The sequence below is a fragment of the Gymnoscopelus microlampas genome (assembly GCF_963454915.1).
Source record: "Gymnoscopelus microlampas genome assembly, chromosome: 7".
NCBI lineage: Eukaryota > Metazoa > Chordata > Actinopteri > Myctophiformes > Myctophidae > Gymnoscopelus > Gymnoscopelus microlampas.
Window position 1 is genome coordinate 5,606,726 of NC_139944.1, and position 12,226 is coordinate 5,618,951.

The following is a 12,226-nucleotide window of genomic DNA, read 5'->3' on the forward strand; positions in this document are numbered from 1 at the left end:
CCATCAGTTTGATTGAAACGGCGCTTTGGGGTCTCTTTGCGGTAGCCGGCCAAAGGCTATACCGAAGAAGTGTTGCGACTTCGGCTTCGCACTGACAGAACTGCAGGCAAACATCATGAGACCTTCCTAGAATTTATGACACACAGAACAGGTGTGAGGTGGTGTTGCCTACATTTTAGTTCTTCAGAATTTTCCTAATTATACAGGAAGGATATGACTGCTTCGTGACATCTAAAAATGTTAAGTACCTTGATAGTCGAATACTTTCAGTACACGGTCATATGACATTTGGCATTGGTGGCCATCCTTCCTCGACCAATTCCAGCTGAAGCCATCAGGAATCCTCTGTTGAAATTCGCCTGCCTTAACGATAAAAAGAAAATCACAACAAACTTCTTAAAGCACAGTAAATTACAACATGTAAGAATAATAAGAGTCTACATGACTTCTGCTATATAGAAGTAATATGTATAGGCACGGACAAAAGACTTAGGCCCTACATTTACACAGAGTTAATATGTTAAGCTCATTCAGTTGCCCACTATTCATATGGTGGGCAACATTTTGATATTGCTCTCCTGGCCCTCCTTTCTGAAACGAAACGACTACAACGATGGAGCTTGCACAAAAGATAATTTCGCCCACTTCTTTACACCTGAAAACCTGTGATGTGACAATAAAGTTGATTCTCATCTCTGAGTGATACAAACCTCCCATTTTTCTAGCACATGCACCACGCCAGTGCTCTGATGGACTTTCTTGACACATGCCGAACAGAAGAAGGCCTCACTACCACAGTCGCTGCATCGCCACAGCTCACTTCCATCAGTGAGGGAAACACTGCAAACTGTGCAGGCTGTCTCTTCTGGAGGGCAAAGGAGCTCAGAACTGACAGTGAGGAGTATTTGGCGTACTCGTTGCCATGCCTCCACAGTGGCATTGCTCTCTTGACGACTGGTGCTAGCCGAGGCTTGGTCACAGTCACTCTCATGTGCTGCTGGTGACAAGAAGCAGGCTGGTAGCTTCTTGGACACGGGTCTGGTCCCTTCTTGGTCTCTCTGCAGGTAACTTTTGTACGTCCTTGTCCTTCCTCCTCTTCCTCCTGGAATCTGTTGGACTTTGATGTACGGTCTGAATGTCTTAAATTTGCCCATGTCGACCTATTTAAACAAGAAAAAAATTATAACAAATCACATGATTTATTACTACAAACTAATGCATTATTCAGAGTGCAAAATCTGAATAATGCCAATATGTATAGAATTCTTAAATAATAATAAGGGTATGGACTAATGTGTTGACCATCCAATAACACATTGACATTGTTTATTCTACTGGCACATTGGAAACATGAGACAAGTTTGACTTTCACTATGCACAGTAAAGTTACAGACCAAATGATCATGACATTATCACGGTAAGAAATTTAAGCCTACTGAATTATTTATTAAGCCTACTGAATTATTTTGTACTATGCCAAAAAGAACAGATTAACAAGTTTACTACAGGGGGGCAATTATTATTATTATTTTTACATTAACCATTTGAACCCTAGCATCCCTATTCTGGTAGGAACATTTGCCAAAAATAGCAGACCTACAAGCTCACAAAAGGTCAAATGTCATGTTTCCAACTAAGTATTGATGGTCTACGTGGATAATGTCTGGAGAAACAATAATCTATGAACAAGACCAGGAGACCTGGTTTTGCCAGACCCAGAATAAGTACTTATTAGCTCTGATCTTACTTTATAAGATCAGAGCACTACGTCACGGCTAAGCCGGACTTCACATGACGTGTCAGCCTGTGTATGCCCATGTATGGACGAAAGGGGGACAGACTTTTATGGCTGGGGCCTAAGGACAAAGTGACCATGCCCATGTATGGAGAAAACAGGTACAAAGCCTCATGTAAGCCAGACCCCCTGGGTCTGGCAAAAAGTGTAATCTACAATACAACATGTGTGGGGGTCCCTGCTTAATTTCTCTCTCAGGGGTCTCACTGACATTTTTCAAAGTGTTGTGAGCTTGTAGATATGCTATTTTAGGAGAGGAGGTTTGGTGTTGAAAAAAGGCAGACCTTTTGCCCTCAATTAGCCTGTTGAGGTTGGTATAGCTTGGCCTATATGTCCAGAACAGGTTCTTGCATACAGAGTCAGTGGTTAATTGTCTCTCTGTTAAGGGGTCCGTGGTCTGAAAAATTTACAAGAACCATGTTTTAGGGCTCTGTAACAAACATTGCACAGGGCAGATATCGTAGATGTATTTTATCGATTTTGATGAATGTCACCAGTAACACATGTACAAAATGCAAAGTATTAGGTGCTTGCCCCAAATATTAACTAGGTGTCCGGAGTATTTATGCAATGTATTAGTCCATATTTGTCAATAAAGAAGTGTTTTAATCCCATCTGTGACCGAACGCCATTCCCCCCCTCGTTTAATTCCTGTTTACATTGAGTGTAATTCCGGCGTTCACCAGATGCGCCCCGTCACTAACACCCATTAGGAACTTCCGACAGAATCGGCCACAGACGGGATTAAAACACTTATTTATTGGAAGATATGGACTAATACATTACACAAGTACCCCAGACACCTAGGTAACATTTGGGGCAAGCGGGTAAGCACCTTATATCTTGTATTTGTACACGTTTGGAGAAATACGGACTTTACTGGTAAAATGCCAGGACAAACGGGGATGTGTTCGCTAAGACTCTCGTGGATACGACGGTAAAAGGAAGACTCGATAATACTAATCTACAATAGTCTTGATCTAAGGCTACAGATCAACAAACTTGCTACATAGTAACATGTTCTATCGTGTTGTGGTGTATATTTAACGATTTATTTCTTAAAAATACATGCATAGAACTTAATAAAACGGGACTTACTTTGAGGAGTTAACAGCTGGGTGCTATTGATTCCCTCCAATTCGAAGCAGATATCCGGTCTGGGATAGTCTCGCGTGGCCAGACTGTTATCATAGTGAAATAGTTTTCTGGCAACGCGAGAACGGAAACAGATATCCGGTCTAGAACGGATACGGAAACGGAAACGGACGTAGTAGGCGGAGATTGTTACTGAGGTTGCCATAGTAACATCGCAACAGAAACAAGCTGAGAGAAGTCCGTAGATTGTGGCGAAATAAACTTTGTGTACTACAAATAAAATAAATGCCCATGTCCTTGCTGGAAATGTTAACAATATGCATGTAAGTGCCAAGACGTTTAAGTGCTGAAACGTTCTTAAAAGTATATAATATAATTAAAGCATTGATGTCCGCCATCTTTGGGCAGGTCACGTGACAACACATACCTTAACATTGCATCACCCATAAGAGTGGTTGATAACGGCCTACCAGAGTCTCCTGGGAGGCCAGTAGGGGCCTACTGGGCCATACTTATGGACTGACAACCCTGATAACAGGCCCATTCTATGGACTGAGAACGTGTGTATCGGGTGGTAAAACTATGCCTAAACGTATTCCTAACCTTAACCTCAGTAAGACTATGCCTAAACCTAACCTTATTCCTAAACGTGACCTCAGTAAACCTATGCCTAAACCTAACCTTATTCCTAAACGTGACCTCAGTAAATCTATGCCTAAACCTATGCCTTATTCCTAACCGTAACCTCAGTAAAACTATGCCTAACCTAACCTTATTCCTAAACTTAACCTCAGTAAAACTCTGCCTAAACCTAACCTTATTCCTAAACGTGACCTCAGTAAAACTATGCCTAAACCTAACCTTATTCCTAAACGTGACCTCAGTAAAACTATGCCTAAACCTAACCTTATTCCTAAACGTGACCTCAGTAAAACTATGCCTAAACCTAACCTTATTCCTAAACTTAACCTCAGTAAAACTATGCCTAAACCTAACCTTATTCCTAAACGTGACCTCAGTAAAACTATGCCTAAACCTAACCTTATTCCTAAACTTAACCTCAGTAAAACTATGCCTAAACCTAACCTTATTCCTAAACGTGACCTCAGTAAAACTATGCCTAAACCTAACCTTATTCCTAAATTTAAAGGTAGGGTAAGTGATTTGCAAATATTCAAATAATTGCAAAATAGCTCTATATTCTGATAGTACTCATTGCTATAGAGTGTTTGTTCAGTAAAATGAGTCTCCTTGTCTCTCCAGCTCTTTATTAAACACAAAATACATTTTCGTTTCAGTTTCAGTTTAATTTCCAATTTTATCCAATCAGGATAGAGAACTCAATCAGGATATAGATTAAACAAGTGCAATTGGAAGTGATGACACTAAGAAATGAGCGGGCAAAATTGGAACTGGAACACACTTAAAAATGGGTACTTTCTCCTGATTGGCTGAGATTTTGACACCTACCGGAAAATGTATTTTCTGTTTATTAAAGAGCTGGAGAGACGGGGAGACTCCTGTTACTGAACAAACACTCTATAGCAATGATTACTATCAGAATATAGTGCTTTAACCTTTTAACAAAATACTTTTTGTTTTAACCCAAAAATATCACTTACCCTACCTTTAACCTCAGTAAAACTATGCCTAAACCTAACCTTGTTCCTAAACTTAACCTCAGTAAAACTATGCCTAAACCTAACCTTGTTCCTAAACTTAACCTCAGTAAAACTATGCCTAAACCTAACCTTATTCCTAACCTTAACCCCTAAACATATTCCTAACCTTAACTCCTAAACGTATTCCTAACCTTAACCCCTAAACTTATTCCTAACCTTAACCCCTAAACTTATTCCTAACCTTAACCTCAGTAACACGAATACGAGCATACAAGAACCGCTGGGGGTCGAGCGGTCCGCGAAAGAAATGAGGGCGAGTGTATTTTTTGGTGCGAGCGTTCCGGTTACCCTCACAGAGCCCCACGTTAAAATAGGAGACGGTTGAGTATAGGTGCGTGTGTCAAGCCAGATGTTGTTGTCTTTTTGTCTCGTGGGTAGACCTTGCATGACTTCTGCATCCAGAAAGTGTGTCGAGCGTGTCGGCGTAATTCGAGCGTCATCGCTGATTAAACCACCTCAGACGAGCGCGCTGGGTTTGTCTGTTCAGAATAGGCCAACGGGGGGTGGGGCTTTGATGTGGAGGAAATGGGCCTTGACTGGGAGGGGACACAGGGGGGGAGAGTTAAATCATTGCCGAGCAAAGTTTGAAAAGTTGCAGCGCCTTGCGCCCTGATTTATGCTCGGTTGACGCGCTGTGTTGCGCGCCTAAAAACAGCCGAGCTACAAGCTCACAACGCACCGCAGCGCGGCGCGTTGTGAGCTTGTAGATCTGCTGTTTTTAGGCGCGCAACGCCACATGCGGCCGAGTATGAATCACCCTTTAACCCTCGACAGTAGCTACCGTCTGCGAAAGAAGGGAAAGGGAGTACAGGGAGGTGTAAATTGTCTGCTGACTGTTGGGGTCTGGGCCAGCGATCAAGCTGAGGACGAGACAGAGAGCAACGGTTCTCAAAGTGGGGGTCCCTAGCTAGGTGGGTTCCAGAACTTCCAGGTGGTCCCTGGCAACAGGAAGAGTTTACCTTCACGATTATTTCAACCGCCGGCTATAAGTTATATAGCCCAACGACAGAATGTACCGTTTAAGAATGAGTATTCAGATCATAGGGTTCACACAAGGGCCCAGCTTCCTGCTTTGAGATTGAATCGAATAAGGAAGAGAGTTCAAGTGACAGTTCATATGAATGGCCTGTAGTTTCTCTGTTTTACCCCTGCACGTGTCAGAAAGAATTTCTCTCAATGCAAGCCGATGGGTTTTTGACAAACTTTAGACTTGATTTTCTTACCTTAATAAACATTGTCATGAATACTATATGCTTCCAGACGCTAGTTTAAAGTCTCCTTTCAATCATCATGATATGCGTTTTGGTGAATTATGGTCCCATTTATTTTAAAATTGACGATAAAGTAGGCTATGCTCTAGGAGGGGCGGGATGATTTGATTGACAAGCTACACAACCAATAGCATTCATTCCCCAGCATTCATTCATTCCTTGATTGACAAGCTACCCAACCAATACTGGTCTGGTTGCATTCTGCAGGATATGACGCGATATAGAAAGATGGCGGATTTGAAATTCCTGAACAATCGGCTTCATTTACGGTCTGTAGAAACCAATGGCGTCGCTTCGTCCATTCTTTTTATACAGTTTTTTTCAAGGACCCCCCCATATTAATGTTTTTAGCCGCGGACCCCCCATCTGAAAATATTTTGTGCCAGGGACCCCCAGAAGAGAAGATTTGTGTTTTTCAAAATCTTCCAAACATTTTCAAGATTAAAAAGAAAAAAATCTAAAATAGCAGATGTACAAGCTCACAGCGTGGCACCAAGTGTCAAGGGTCAAGTTTTCAACGTGATCACAGCCCTATTGACTTCTGTTCCAAATAGATATGTTCCATATTTCAAAAAGTATAAAACATAGGGGGGGTAGTAAGTTCTGTGGCCTTACTGGACTACTGGCTGTGTGCATACAAATTGGGGCACTGATTGGTCCAGCTGTTCGCACACAAACACACGCACACGCACACACAGGTGTTTTCTAACCTAAATCCAACTGGACCAGGGGGTCAGAGAGGCAAGAGGAGCAGTTGAATAATGAGTGTGTGTGTGTGTGTGTGTGTGTGTGTGTGTGTGTGTGTGTGTGTGTGTGTGTGTGTGTGTGTGTGTGTGTGTGTGTGTGTGTGTGTGTGTGTGTTATACTTGTGAGGACCAAATGCCCCTCAAGTATAGTAGAATATGAGTTTGTTTTATGGTTAAATAAGATTTTTAGAGATATAGTATAGTTTAGAGGTATAGTAATACAAACGTGTGTGTGTGTGTGTGTGTGTGTGTGTGTGTGTGTGTGTGTGTGTGTGTGTGTGTGTGTGTGTGTGTGTGTGTGTGTGTGTGTGTGTGTGTGTGTGTACCTGTTTATTATGTCTATAGTGGATGTACCGGGTCAGCGGCCCGGCCTCCTCATTGGATGATGCGTTTGGGTACACACCGTCGTGCTCCGTTTCCAATTCTATTGTTTCGGAGCTTTAAGTGGTTGTGTGTTACTTCATATTACACAGCACATGCGTGTGCGTGTGCACGCGCCGTGCACTGCGGCCACGGGTCTGAACAAGTGACAGTCCAGAGGAGAGCTCTATTGTGTTTGGGCAGCCGACCTGTCCACTCTCTCTGTTCCCACTGTTCCTGTGTCATTAATCAGCCCAGACAGGGCCTTGTTGCCTCTGGGGCTAATAATGTGCACTATGCACTCCATGCTGTCGGGGCAGAAACCTCTCATCTCCATATTTTTTTTTCCGTAAATTAACTCATTAAGACCGGGAATGCATCTGTGTGTCATTTTTGGCTTTTTTTTTGGCTAATCAAAAATTGCAGATCTACAAGCTCATAGCGCGGCACTCTGCAATCTTCTTTTTTTCTCATATCTTTTTAACTCATATCTTTCCTTCTGGGGATTCTACAAATATCTTCTAAATCCTAACAGTTTCTTGAAAAAAACGTATGCTATATTTATAACGTTGCTATATATCTGTGGTGCTCAAACTTTTTCATGTCAGGGACCCCCAAAATCTAAAAATGTATTTTGCCGCGGACCGCCATCTCAAAATATTTTTGTCCCAGGGACCCCCCAGAAGCAAAGATTCGAGTTAAAAAATGTTCGCTTTATATATATATATTCAATGATTTGAACAAATATTCACGATTTTTCTAAAATAGAAGATCTACAAGCTCGACGCGACACTCGGTGCCGCGCTATGAGCTTGTAGATCTGCTATTTTTGAATAGCCAAAAGAATCTTAAAAATGACACAGGTGCGTTCCCGGTCTTAATGGGTTAACGCCCTATTTGATCACACTACAGCATCAGAGAAAAGCATCAAAAGTAGCAGATCTACAAGCTCGAAACGCGGCGCGTTTCGAGCTTGTAGATCTGCTACTTTTGATATTTTTGAATTTGAATCCTGAAAAGTAACAGCTTTGGACATTATGAGGTTTCCACCCAGACTGACTGCTCTAAAAAGCCTCGGGAAGATTCGGCCAATGGCTGACCGGCTGACCAGAGTGTACCAAATGGACATGTAAAAGGGGTCAAGAATCTCTCTCAGGATTTTGTAGGAAAGAATAGGCCAGGTGTGTCTACATGTGTGTTGTCAGTGACCTGACACCATCCATTAAAGCAGGGGTCTTCAACGTTTTCAGGCCAGGAACCCCCCCGAACTGATGGGGAGATGGAGCAGCCAGGGACCCCCTACCTCGTAGGGTGGGGGGGGGGGGGGGGCTACAACATATATTGTATAATTATGTATACAATTGTGTTTCATATGTACACACATACCATGTTATTGTGCATTCAATGCTAAGCTATTAAAATAGACAGATTCATATATTCCTGCCTTCATTTTAAACTTACATGTAAAAGGTACAGTGAGGGTGGCCGTGCAACTGCCATTTATAAACATATTTATAACTTATTAACTGAGACCCAATGCCAATACTATCAACAATCTGTCAATTGCACAATAATCATGTATATAGGCTACAAGCTATTCAAAATGGCCAGAATCATTATTTATTTTAAAGATAAATGTGGACAATGTTTAAAAAAATATTTAAAGACAATGGACATTTTTGAAAAAAATAAAACATTATTATTATTATATTTATTTTTTATTGTCTAATCAAGCAACAATTTTGCGGACCCCCTGCAGTACCTCCGCGGACCCCCTAGGGGTCACGGACCCCCTGTTGACCCATTAAAGGATGTGAATCACTGGTTTCTTTCAAAATTGGCCTGAAAAAAACATCTATCAGGAGACCCCAAGGGGAGGTAAATGTACAATCCCACCGGAAGGAGGTGTCATTCACTGCCGTTTTTCCTTTTTCTCCTTTGTACATATAGTGTTTGTATTTGTTGGTGACATGTAGTGTTGCGTACATTTTTTGTTGATGAATTGAACACATAGGACCACAATGGAAATAAGACTTTTTTTGTGTCATCCTTTTTGCCTTAAAGCAGGGATGGCAAACTCATTTTAGCTCAGGGGCCACATGGAGGAGGGCCAGCGGGCCAGAGGGCCGGACCGGTACCGGACCGGTACGGTAAAATCATGGCATAATAACTAATAATAACAATAACAACAACTTCAGATAGTTTTCTTTGTTTACTTTACTTAGTCTTAGTTAGTACAAACACATTCTTAAAATGTAAACTTCACAAATAGGGACGGCCAAATGGAGACATTTTATTAACCGTTTACCTACCGTTAGGCCTTACCGATTAATTCATCGATAACCGTTAATAGAAAAAAAAATGTTTTTTTTTAGTGCCAAAATACATTTTATTTCAAAGGGCCAAGTCTACACAGTTTGTTTTGTGTCTCCAGCAGAGTTTCTAGTGTCTCTGCACATGAACTCTGCAGCCGCACTGAGGCGCTCCAACACAAACAATACCAATACAAAGACGAGGAAGAAGAAGAGGAAAGTGGAAGTTACGTGTGGTTGCAGGTGTAGACTTGGCCAAAAAACAATTAAAACATTTTTGGCACTAAAAAAAAAAAAAAAAAATCCAAAATCATCTCGCGGGCCGGATTAAACTAGTTAGCGGGCCTGATGCGGCTCGCGGGCCGTATGTTTGACATCCCTGCCTTAAAGGGATAGTTCACCCCCGAAATTACATTTTTCCTATCGATTAGTAACTCCATGAAGACTTGCCATTTCTAAGCCAATAATTTGATGACCGGCAGCCGTTCCGGTAGGAGACACAAAGAGTCTCCTTTGTATCTCCTACCGGAACCGCTGCCTACCGCTCCGCTGGTCATCAAATTATTGGCTTAGGAATGCGACAAAAAAAAAATCCGTTACCTTTCAAGTGGAGAAGAAAAAAAAGAGCCTGCGTTTCCCATGTTATTATTTAGTCACAAGCTTGTTGATATTTTTCATTGGTAAAATATGTATAAAACCCCCGCAGCCAGATTTAACAGCTTGCAGATCAGCTATTTTCACTGCTCCTTTTGAGCGACACGCTTGTAAGATGAAGTAGGGCGTTCATTTAAGGGGGAAAAAAAGGTTTCTGCCCGACAGGGACGATAATACCGTCTCATATGTCCAAAACGGTTACTTTTCAGGATTCAAATACAAAAGCATCAAAAGTAGCAGATCTACAAGCTGGAAGCGCACCGCTTCGCGCCGCGCTTCCAGCTTGTAGATCTGCTACTTTTGATGCTTTTGTGTGACGCTGTAGTATGATCAAGTAAGGTGTTGATTTACGAAAAAACTCAAAAAGTGAAAATATGGAGATAAGATGTTTCTGCCCTACAGCAACGATACACTGTAAAATTCTCCGTATGTACTCACTCTCTCTCTCTCTCTCTCTCTCTCCATGTTCATTATTCAGGGGATAGGAGGTGCACAGCTTGCCAGAGTTGCGCAATTTACAATTCAAACAGTCCAGAGGTGGAGTCGCTCCTTCTTCAGGCCACCTGCTGTATGTTCAATATGACAACAGGACGTGACTGGATTACACACACACACACACACACACACACACACACACACACACACACACACACACACACACACACACACACACACACACACACACACACACACACACACACACACACACACACACGAAAGGTGGAGAGGACACACGCAGAGCGAGAACCATTGTGAACTTGTCCAAATAAATGAAAGGAAGTAAACCTGAGCGTCTGTACTGTGTGTGTGTGTGTGTGTGTGTGTGTGTGTGCGTGTGTGTGTGTGTGTGTGTGTGTGTGTGTGTGTGTGTGTGTGTGTGTGTGTGTGTGTGTGTGTGTGTGTGTGTGTGTGTGTGTGTGTGTGTGTGTGTGTGTGTGTGTGTGTGTGTGCGCGTGTGCGCGTGTGTGTGTGTGTGTGTTGGGTCTGACTGTGCTCTTCATGTTTGCGTTGCGGCCACAGACTGATAGAGATGGATTTGTTTAGGTTCCTGATAATCGCAGGGTCACGTACAGACAATGAAAGGGTCAGGGTGGCTTGTCAAGGAAAACACAAGACCACACACACACACACACACACACACACACACACACACACACACACACACACACACACACACACACACACACACACACACACACACACACACACACACACACACACACACACACACACACACACACGTTATCCGTCACAACATACACAGCACGGACCACAACATTGAAAGTTTGGGCTGAACGCCATCTGACAAACGCAACACCAGTTGAGACACACGCATCAGGGCTCGGATGTCAAGCTCTTTAAATATTACAGATTTTGACACGGTCGAGGCCATTCTTCATATGCTGTCAGACACGTGCCGGCATGTGCCTCTCTGTGTGTGTGTGTGTGTGTGTGTGTGTGTGTGTGTGTGTGTGTGTGTGTGTGTGCGTGCTCACAGTCGCAGACAACATGTGCATAGAATGTGTCTAACAATGAATGACAATGACATCCCTCTTGTCATCAGACCCGTGACACCTGCTTACATCCACCAGTTCCTAACAAACACATGCTATATGCGACATAAGTAGCTGCCGTCTCCTACAAATCACACACACACACACACACACACACACACACACCGCCGCCTCCCACCTGTGAGAGGGACAAAGCAACGACACCCGATATGAACGCACGACGCGACAACAAGCCACGAGGAGACCACGAGGACCATACATTTAACCCTGGCACCCCCCCTCCCCCGGCATCACAAATAATCCATTTGACAACAATCTCCTTTGTCGACGCGACGCTGCGTTTTTACTCTCATCCGTCAGTCTCGCGCACAAAGGAGTCACCACTCGTTCGGTAGAAGCACTCAGAAAGCAGACCGCGGTAAACAAACGGGAGAGTTCATTGGACGCATCCCCCCCCCCCCCCCCCCGACAGATGTGCATCAAAGCTGGATTAAGAGAAGGAGCGGAAAAAAGAGCTACAGAAGATTAAAACAACCTCTTTATTAAAACACATTAGACGGCGGCAAACAAACAAACAAAGCTAAGTGTCTCATAAGCCAACCAGATGGGAGTTGGTATATATATATATATACAGTATATATATATATAGAGTATATACAGTACAGCCTGGTTTAGGGTTTGTTAGTCCCCACGTTTGTGAGCCCCCCACATCCCCCACATGACCAAGAAGCAGGAGTTTCCACGCAAACCGTGAATTATACCCGCTCTGCCGTCACACCGGCTTGCACCGTGCATAA

General features: G+C 42.9%; 1 long non-coding RNA gene across 1 annotated transcript; it reads right to left on the bottom strand.

The window, feature by feature from the left end:
- Positions 1-18: 18 nt before the first annotated feature.
- Positions 19-2,948, bottom strand: LOC311049577. Its single transcript, XR_014601204.1, has 4 exons — positions 2,894-2,948; positions 711-1,160; positions 249-363; positions 19-126 (listed from the first exon to the last, which is right to left on the bottom strand). It is a non-coding gene; the product is annotated as an uncharacterized lncRNA (long non-coding RNA).
- Between the last annotated feature and the right edge of the window lie 9,278 nt (positions 2,949-12,226).